Source organism: Galeopterus variegatus, unplaced genomic scaffold (genome assembly GCF_000696425.1).
Source record: "Galeopterus variegatus unplaced genomic scaffold, G_variegatus-3.0.2 Scaffold25, whole genome shotgun sequence".
NCBI classification, from domain to species: domain Eukaryota; kingdom Metazoa; phylum Chordata; class Mammalia; order Dermoptera; family Cynocephalidae; genus Galeopterus; species Galeopterus variegatus.
The window spans coordinates 291,649-302,373 of record NW_007726136.1 but is presented as its reverse complement, the minus strand read 5'-3'; positions in this window follow the sequence as shown (position 1 = coordinate 302,373).

Here is a 10,725-nt window from a genome sequence, read left to right as displayed (position 1 = left end):
CTTATGTGAAAGTTCCCTGTTGGAGAAGTCTGATTTCACATGGCCTTCTACCATGGTATGGAGGATTTCACATCTTATTTCCTTTCCTGAGAGAATTATTTCTTGGAGCAGCTCGTAAGATTCATCTGTTTTCCCAGATAGATTCCTTCACCTGGGTTTTGTTAAAACTTATTAAGTCTGACCAAATTGGCTTGTGTGTTTCCCTGAAGTGAACGTTTCACCAGAGCCAAGATGGTTTTAGCTTTTCTGACAGCTGATGGACAATTTTCAAGTCAAGTGAGAGCCTATAAGCACTTTCTGAATATGATATAGCACATGCTGGTGAGAGGAGAACGCACAGGCCAGGTGTTTGGGGAACAGTTTGTTAAAGCCAATGAATTTTGCAAATGGGTTAGATGATGAAGTTCTCGGCTTTCCGGTTGCAGCGTGGTCAAGACTCTATAACTGGAGGAGACCAGCTCGTGAGAAGTTTATTTCCTGCCATTATGATCAGGTCTATAGGACTCCAAGCAATTGGACAGAAGACTAAAAATGCTGATTGAGTTGGTCAGTTTTGCGTGGGACATTTTACCATTCCAGCAGAACCAACGCTGGTTTGGGTTTCTCCAGCTGGTGACAGGTGACCAACTCATTCTGATGAATTGATGGTGCCTGTTGAGATGGCCAACTGGATTCCTATTTTTTCCTTCTCCTAGCTGTGCCCTCACATCTACATGAGTAATCGGCTTCTGCTGAATGATAAACGTACTCAGGATGATTATTTCTGAGTTATCTCTTTCACGTTGAAGGTTTAGGTTGGGCTTGCTTTTGGGGACTTTGATCTCTTACCTTTTGGTGTTTGGACTTGCTTGGACACCAAACAGCCCCTGCATACTCCTTTGAAAGAGCACGTTAAAAATCCTTTAGACCTGCTCCTCCCTAGAAAGCACCAAACAAGAAAAAGCACGCAGGAAGAATGAAGTCGAGCAGGCTGCGCTCTTCGTGGTATCCAGGCAGGCTCTGCTGGAGGCAGGAGGTCCGAGCAGGTGGAATGACAGCCGAGGGGGGCTCCGAGTTAGGAGGGCAGGTGGTGTGTGGGGCGGCACCTAAGAGAGGCCGAACAGCGTTCTGGTGCATCTTGACTCTCCGTTCTCATCCCTTCAGTTCGTCCCAGCTTTTCACTGTCACGTAGATAGCGGCAAAATCTATATTCTTTTTTTTTTGTCTTTTGTCTTTTTCCGTGTCCGGCAACGGATCGCAACCCTCAGTGTCGCCCCCGCACCGGACCGGGGACCGGCAATGGGACTGCAACCCTCGGCATTGCTCCCGCGCCTCGCTCAGCCAGTGAGCGGGAACCGGTCTGTATGTGGGATCCGAACCCTCGGGCGGGAGCGCCGCCGCGCTTCTCAAGCGGAGCACTATCCAGTGCGCCACTGGGCCGGCCCAAAATCTATATTCTTTACAAACCCAATTTTTCATCACTCATGGTAACAAGTGTCATCTTGTTTGCACCACGGTGGCATTTGCACTGTTGGACCCCTCTGCCAGGCTTATCCCACTTCTGTGGCTGTGTCCTTTCACTCTTTTTCTCAAGCCTCCTTTCCATCTACCTTTCACTCCTCTGTGCTGTGTCCTAAGCTCTGCCCTCCTTCAACATCAGGGGTTTGTAACCCAGGGCTCCTGGGCACTTTGGGGAGTATGGGGATGTCTTAATTGCATGTTTTACCTAGCTTTTCCCCTTTAAAACTGGCTCCTTGTCAGAGTTTGCTACCGTCAAACGGCAGCACCGTCAGCCCCCACCCCCCTGCCTGCTGCCCACGCTGGAAGGTCACCCTTGCATCTGGGCATAGCGGGCCTAGTCCCTGAGCAGCACACTTGCTCTTCTCCAGGCATCGTAAGTGAGGCATTTGCAAAACCCCTGCCAGCAGGGGCTCAAGATTTCTCTTCTCTTGCATGTCCTGAAGCATCAAAACTATTTGTTTTTCCCAAGCTCTTCTTTTGAAAAATTTTCAGATTTACAAAAAAGTTGAAGGAATAGTTCAGTAAACATCTGTGTTCCCTTTCCTTGATTGTTAGCGTTCTGCCCTGTTTGTGTTCTTTCTCCTTATGTAGCTGTTTTTGTCTTTTTTTCTGAAACATTTGGAAGTAAGATACGGATATCATGAAACTCACTTCTGAATACTTCAGCAAATATCTGCGCACTCTCCTACATAAGCGTGGTATGTTAGCATAGCTAAGAAATTGAACATTCCATTCATCTAATGTACAGTCCATATTCAAATTTCCCCAATTGTTTCCACATGCCTTTTATGGCTGTTAAGAAAAAAAAGTCCAGAATCCTATCAAAGTTCACACAGTGCATTTGGTTGTGATGTTTTTTTAGTTCCTTTTAATCTAGAATGGTCCCTCCCTTTTGCTTACTGTCTATTTTAAATTGGACTCTTTTGAAGAGCCCAGGCCAGTGGCCTTGTAGACCATCCCACAATCTGCTTATCTGTTTCCTCCTGATTAGATTCAGGGGAACCACGTTGCACACAAATACTACCCAGGAGATGGATGTTTCCCTGGCATCCATCAGGGGCACATGTGCTGGGCATGCCCATTGCTGGCCCTGCCGGGTTCGATTGCATGGCAGGGCAGCGCGCACCCTACCATGCAATCTCCTTGCACCCGTTCCCAGTGGAATGAGTTAGAAATTTGCAGGGTGTGACTCTTGAGACCCTGTGAGTGTCCTGTTCCCCAGCAACCTTTCACCTAGTACCTTCAGGATTATCAACTGATAATTTTTGCCTGAATCTGTAATTATACTGGGGGGTTGAAAATGTTGATTTTAAAATTCCATCACTCCTTTTATATTTATTGGCTGGCATTCTTCTGTAAAGACCTTTCCCTCCCTCTACCTCAGTTTTTGAATATTACTATAGATTCATGGATTCTTTTTTTAAAAAAAATTCAATGTGTTGTAATCCCTTACCATCTTTTTTTTTTCCCCGATACTTAAATTATCCAGATCGTGTCCAGTGAGAGAAGACAGCTCTGTGTCCTCGTGCCATACCCCCATGGTTCTTTGAGTGTTCCTTGCTTTCTGGCACACATGCTCCAGGCTGACCTTTTCCTTTCCTTTTCCCAGCCCTGGAATCAGCCATTTCCTCAAGTCCTGGTGTCTTGTAGCGGGGAATCTTATTTCTCACTCTGGATCCAGGAACAGGGTGTGCTCACTGCTACTGGTGTCTTGCTTCTAAGCCCTTTCAGTGAACAGAGCTAAGAAATTTTATATGTAGAGGGGCTCCCAGTATGCTGATACCTCCGATTTAAATTCAGTACCACGGTCTTCATCTGTACTTCATTCCATATTTATTTTTGCTTTTCTCCAAGAATTCTTTCTTTCTTCTTTTTCAAAGATCTTAACCCTTGACTTGGTGTTGTCAGCACCACACTCTCCCAAGTGAGCCACGGGCCAGCCCTCCGACAATTCTGATTCCCAACAATTTCAATATATTTACGAATTTCTTCTATACTAAAATACACAGACAATAGTTTCAGAATTTTTAAGCTGCTGCCACTGCCAACAACAAATCCACTGAGTAAGGTTTGGGATTTCTTTGCAGCCCTTTCTCCCTCCCTCCCCCCACCTTAGAATGAATTCCCTAAGGGTGCACAGGGTAGTGGGTTCAAAAGTTTCTTGTATTTTTTTTTTCTTTTGAAAGTCATGTTATGAATTTGATATGCAGTGAGGCTCATTAGTTTCTGTTTGTATTCAGTTGGGGGTTTGTTTACATCATTTTTTTTGAGTATGTAAATTCTTTACCTAGTTCAAAAGTCAGAGCTATGTAAATAGCTATATTCCCATTCATATGCCTCCATGTGTTCCACCCTCTCCTTTGTTCTCTGCCTTCTCCTCTCTGTCTGTCTGCTTTTTCTTCCTCCTTCTTCCTTTCACAACGATAACCAAATATGTGTTTATTTTCCTTTCTTACACAAAAGATAGCATAGCATGTACTCTCTCGTGTACCTTGCTTCTTATTTTCATTAACAAGTGAAATCATTTCATAGAGATCCTCCTCATCTTTAAAAAAATGCCTGCACAGTACTCCACTGTGTGGATGGTTCGGTCTCCTGTGCAAGGGCATCTAGGTGTTCCCAGCATTTTGCTGTTGCAGATGGTGCTGCAGTGAACAGCCCTGCGCAGGTGCTGCTTGGCACGCGTGGGGGCATAACTTCAGGATTAGTTCCCAGGAATGACATGGCTGGATTAAAGGGTCAATACACATTTCATTAGATATTGCCAAATTCTTCCCCATAGAGGTCGTACCATTTTGTACTCCCACCGGTAACAATGGAAAATGCCTGTTTTTCTCCCAACAGTGAGTGTTGCCAGAATTTCTGCATTTCTGTCCATCTGATAGGTGGCAGGTGGTTTCAGTGTCATTTCAATTTGTATTTCTCTTATGAGCAAAGAGGAGCATATTTTCATGTTTATGGGACATTTGTATATCTTTTCCTATGAGCTCTTTTGTCTTTTGCCCATTTTTCTATCTTTTGTCCCTTGACTTTTAAGAGCTCTTTCTATATTGGGAAGATTTCTATATCTCTCCAACCCAGTTTTCTACATCCCCTGTGCTTGTAACTTTATCCAGCTCATATCCCCTCTCTTGGATTAGAACAACTGCCTCCTAAAAGTGGTTTCCAGGCCTTCACCCTTGTCCTTCTCTAATCCATTCTCTACGGTGGGACTAGAGTGATCTTAAAGATCACTGATCATGTCACCATCTCCGTTGGATGGGTTCCCATTGTCCTTGGACGATCAGTTCCTTAGCAGGCACTGGAGACCACCTAACCTTGCCATGTGTCCCTAGCCCCAACTCTTACCTTCACCCTTGTCCTCCACTGTCCCCTCTGCCCTGTTCACCTAAGTCCTTCCTACTTCATTTCCAAGGCTCAGTCTAAACATCACTTCCTCAGGGAGGCCTTCATTAACACCCCTCCATCATCTCTGTGCCCAGGGTACCATGAGCTTGACCTTATCTTTCACTGCTCCTGTTTTATCCCATGAGCTCCCTGAGGGCAGAGCTCGGGCCTGGTTCCCTGCTGGGTCTCGCAAGTACTCCATAAGGATGTTTGAATGGATGGTTGCCCAGTGCCAGGTAAATACAGGAAGAACTGGCTAAATGCATGGATTGTTCTGGGTCCCATGGACTCAGAACAAGTTTCTGAGGATTAAGTGCTTACTTTTAGAATTAATCAGGTGCCAATGAGTTTTTTCCAGTGGAAGCTTCTTATTCAAGATTGCTTCAGTTCCATTTCCCCAGGGAGCTTTGAGAACCAGTGGCAGGAGGCCCTGGGACTCAGTTATGCTCCGGTCAGCGCCTGTTTGTTCAGCACATGTTAACAACTGAGCTTCTCCAGGCTTGACCAGACCACCACTGGATAAAAGTTTCAGATTTCAGCCCCAAAGTGCTGCGTCACTGCCTTGGATGAAGGATATTAATTAGTGTCACAAGGGTAACCACCAGTCTCATTTCCTTCAGTCATTATCATGAAATTGGAAAAAAGGAAAATCAAACTCAGGCTAGAATAGAGAAGTGCTGAGAAGCCTGGCCCAAGACCCTGTGGAGAATCTGCTGTGGTTTGTCAAAAAACAAGGCCAACGAGGGGGAAGCAGACCATGGCCCCCCCACCCTCTCCACTTTGGGACCCACAGAATGTTCAACAGGGTAGCACTTTCCAATGAATGAACACTGCCCCGGCAGAATAAGCAACCAGATCCTATCCAAGCGCGGTTAAGCGAATTGGATTAACCACATGGCACGTGGCAGAATGACAGAGCAAGTGACTGATATGGCTGCTGAGGAGAAAGAGCAGTGCCTGAGCCAGTGGAGGCTGTCGGGTCCTCTGTGATCAACCTGGGGGCGGAGATGGATTTTGTCCCTGTCTGCCCCTACTGCCATCCCGGGCCTGGGACAGAGGTTACTCAGAGGCAGGGTTGTCTGCCCACCAGTGAAAGCTGCTCCACTGTCATGGTTACCACTGCGTTCCGTGTCGGCAAGTTTGGGGGGCACCGTTTGCCAGGCCACCTAAATCACTTGAAGAAGGGCTTTGACATAGTGAGAGGGTTATCATAATAATCAGGGGCTAGTTAGCTCTGCAGGTGTTTCCTGCACTGCAGAGGGTTAATGGTGATTACAGTAATTCAGTTTCACTTCTGTTCTACCAGGTCTGCCCCCCGCCCCCCAATAGGGACTGATTTTGTCCCAGACTTGTGTCCCCACTGAGGGCAAGAGAAAAAGCCAAGTTTGCCCCCAGAACCTTGTCCCCTTGCCCCCTGCCCCTCTCTGCAGCTTTCCTCTTAGCCATGGAGTTTCATTCCACAGGAGATCTGTTTGTTTCCTTCTATGACTTTAGCCAGAGGATTTACACTGACCTGAGCAGGGTGACTAAGGGAAATGGAGTATTTTCAGCCAGGGGCCATCGCAGTTGCTGTATCAAGTATCTTTCTGAGGCAGTGGATTTCATGACAGGTGTGTTTTTATTCAGGAAAAATAATGCACTTAATTTAGAGGGATGGACTTTCCTTCCAAGAACACCCCCTTCCCCTCCCCTGCCCATGGTCATGGCAACCACCATTTTTATCCTGGAGAGACCTTTAAACTGTCAGCCAGGAGATCTAGGTTCTTCTAGTGTCTGCCCTACCTTTTAATGAATATGTGAACTCACCAAGCCTCAGTTTTCTCCTTTTTGTAATGGTCATTAGCTCTACCCTCCCAGCCTGGAAGGATGGGGAGGAGATTAGTGAGATGCATCTGAGACTTGGAAAGTGCAGCGGTCCTTGCTTGGAGATCCCAACCTGAACGGTGGCCCTGGACCACGCACGGCCAAGGCTCCTCTGCGGGTCTGAGGCCAGATATGAAGGAGAAGGCACAGAGTGGAAAGGCTTTCATTCATTCCACAGGAGATCTGCTTGTTTCTTTCTGTGATTTACAGGGTTGGGGTATTTCCTAAAATTGCACTTGCCATATGTATGAGACATTTTTTCCTATCCATTTTTAACATCAATTTTTTTTTTCCTTTTTGTCTTTTTTCGTGTCCGGCAACGGATCGCAACCCTCAGTGTCGCGCCCTTACCGGACCGGGACCGGCAACAGGATCGCAACCCTCGGTGCTGCGCCCGCACCTCGCTCAGCCAATGAGCGGGAACCGGTCTGTATGTGGGATCCGAACCCTCGGCGGGAGCGCCACCGCGCTCCCAAGTGGCGCACTGCAGCAGTGCGCCACCGGGCCGGCCCCAACATCAATTTTTATAGAAACAAAATTGACACCCTTTTAAAAACTAATTATTTTATCAAAGTAATACATGTGTGTAGATTAAAAAGTCAAATAGTACTAAAAGACACATTGAAAAACTGGCCCCTTCCCCACCGTCCTCACCCACCCGCTCCCTGCAAGGAACCGTCCTTCACCTCTCCTGTGTACCTCCCTTTGTACTTATCCCAAATTTCTCTTTTTGAATTTATTAAAAATATTTTTTCCTTTATTTTTATCACAGTGTCCTTGTATTTCTAATTAACACTGTTTTACTCTTCTCTCTCAGCTTTTCCTTTGTATCCACCCACGGGTCTCCCACCGTGTGGGGTGGGAGCTCAGCTCTCCCATCCTGCCTTCTGCTCAGCCCCCCCTCAATGAGGGCAGATCACAATTTTTGGTTAAATGGATAATTGGTGTTATTATGACTATGCAAACAGTATGCGGTATACCTGTACAGATCGGTGTCTCTTTTTGGTTAATATTAAGCAAAATTAGGTTATATACCTACTTACTCTTGTGAATGACAGCTGGGGTTTGGCAATGTCTTCTCTGCTGTCCTTGTAGTTTTATTCTAACTATTCTAAGCAAAGACCTGACTTTGACAGGTTCCCTTTCTACTTTAAATAAAATTTGATCTTCCTATGAACTTTAACTTTAGTTTTGAACTACTCCCCTCACTTATGTCATATAAGTAAAAACATTATTACAAATATTTTAAAATATCAAAACCAAAGAAATACAATAATCATGGGTACTTCAGAAAGTTCATGGAATGCACAGCCTTGTAACATCAAGGTCAAGGGTTTGGATCCCCAGACCGGCCAGCTGCCAAAAACAAAAACAGAAACAAACAAACAAACAAACAGTTCATGGAAAAATAGAATTAAAAGATAGTACAAATCTTTCCATGAACTTTTTGAACTACCCTTATAGTGTTCATCTCAAAGTGTCCTGCAACTGAACTCACCTTCTCCCCAGAACCTGCTGTGGTGGTTTTAAAACATGTCCAAAAATTCTTTGACTCTCCTCCCATCAAGGGTGGGATCTGGTCTCCTCCCCCTCGAACGTGGCAACTCCAGCTGGAGTGGGCTGTGCTTCTGACACCAGGTCATAGAAGGCCATACAGCTTCCCTCTCTTTCTTGGGACCTGTCCTCTTCGAGCCCAGAGCCACCACGTCACAAGTCTGCACCATGCAGGAGAGAGCACGTGGAGAGACCACATAAAGATGGAGAGAGATGCCCAAGGAGCCCATTGCCCAGTTCTTCTGATCTTCCCTCAGAGGTACCAGACACCCAAGGGAGGGAGCCTCTGAGGTGACTCCAGTGCCACCCAGCAAGTGAGACCTGCCTGGCTGAGTCCTGTCAGCTGCCAGGCTCCTGAGAGATGGTAAGAATAATGATGTTGTCAGTGCCACTCAGTGTGGGTTGGCTCAGCAATGGATGATGGGGACATTGTTCCAGCTGTGACTCCCCATCTCATCTGACCACAATTTCATCCCTCCAGTCTGATTCCTCTTTCTTTCATACCTCACATCCAATATGTCAAGAAATATTTTGGCTCTGTCTTTAAAGTATGCACAGAATCCAACCACATCTCCCTACCTCCGATGCTAATGCCCTGGTCCAAGTCACCCTCATCCAGTTGGGCCATGATTACTGTCTTTCACCTGGACCACTACCCTAGCCTTCTAACATAGCATCCTACTCCTGCCTTTTCCCCCCTGCAGTTTCTTCTCAACACATCAGGCAGGATTATCCTGTTAACATGTAAGTCAGATCATGCCAGTCCTCTGCACAAAACCCTGCAGCAGCTCCCATCTCTCTCACAGTGAGCGCCCCAGTCCTCACAGTGGTCTGCACAGCCCTTCAGAGGTTCTGCCCTCTCTTATCTCTTGGGCCTCATTGCCTTGTCATCCCCTCCCCAGGTCTGTTCCAGCCCCACTCTCCTTGCTAGTCCTTGGATGCATCAGGCTCACTGCTACACCAGGTCCTCTGCAGGAGCCATTCTTTTCACTTATTTCCTAGAATTAATCACTACGTTTTGTTTCTTACTTGCCTAGTATTCTGTGTGCCAATTGCTAAGTTCCCCCCCAAGTGCTTCAGCACTTCCGGATACTATTTTCTATCTCCTCAAACATTCATTTCCTTTGATTCCTTGGGCGTCATCCTCCTGCTGCCCTCTGGACAGGTTGTCCTCTATCCACTGTCATCCTGGCATTGTCCTTCCCTGCTCTGTGTTGAATCCCATGACTCCTACCTCCACCACATCTTTCTTAGTTTACTTCCTCATTTTGTTGGTGCACATCCTGCAGTAGCTATTTAAGAGGGGGATAGACAGGTCAGGTAAAATTTGGGTCCTTGCATGTCTGAAATGCTTTTATTCTTCCTTCATGTTTCATTGATTAACTGGTTACAAGTATTCAAGGCTGAAAATCATTTTCACACAGAAGTTTGAAGGCGTTATTTTCTAACTCTGGGTGTGGCTATTTAGAAGACTGGTGCTATCTGATAACTGATCTTTTGTATTTTTTTTTTCCTCTGGAAGCTTTGAAAATCTTTTCTTTATTATGGGTATTCTGAAATTTGTGTTGATGCATCTTGGTGTGGGTCTTTTATTCATTGTGTCCAGCACTTAGTGGGGCCTTTCAATTGGAAGACTCACATCCTTCAGTTCTGAGAAACAGTGTTTTGACTATAGTTTCCTTCCTTCCATTTTGCTTTTTCCCTGTACACTCTTTATGGAATTCCTACTAGTTGGAAATTGGACTTCCTGGAATGGTCCTCACTTTGATAGTTTCTCAATTGTTATTATTTTTAAATCTTTGTTTTTTGTTTTACTTTACCTTCCACACTTGCTTTTAAATGTTTTATTCTTACTCTCCTTTTTTTTTGTCTTTTTCCGTGTCCGGCAACGGATCACAACCCTCAGTGTCGCCCCCGTACCGGACCGGGACCAGCAATGGGATCGCAACTCTCGGTGTTGCCCCCGCGCCTCGCTCAGCCAGTGAGCGGGAACCGGTCTGTATGTGGGATCCGAACCCTCGGCGGGAGCGCCTCCGCGCTTCCCAAGCGGCGCACTAGCGCAGTGCGCCACCGGGCCGGCCCCTTACTGCAACGGATCGCAACCCTCAGTGTCGCCCCCGTACCGGACCGGGACCAGCAATGGGATCGCAACTCTCGGTGTTGCCCCCGCGCCTCGCTCAGCCAGTGAGCGGGAACCGGTCTGTATGTGGGATCCGAACCCTCGGCGGGAGCGCCTCCGCGCTTCCCAAGCGGCGCACTAGCGCAGTGCGCCACCGGGCCGGCCCCTTACTCTCCTTTTAAACAATGTCCCAAATCTCATTCTTGTTTTCTCACTGATCTCTTTAAAAAATCACATCCAAAAACAGTGGGGGTGGGGCGGGGAGACAAAATCCCCCCATCCAACTCTTGCTTAATGGGCTT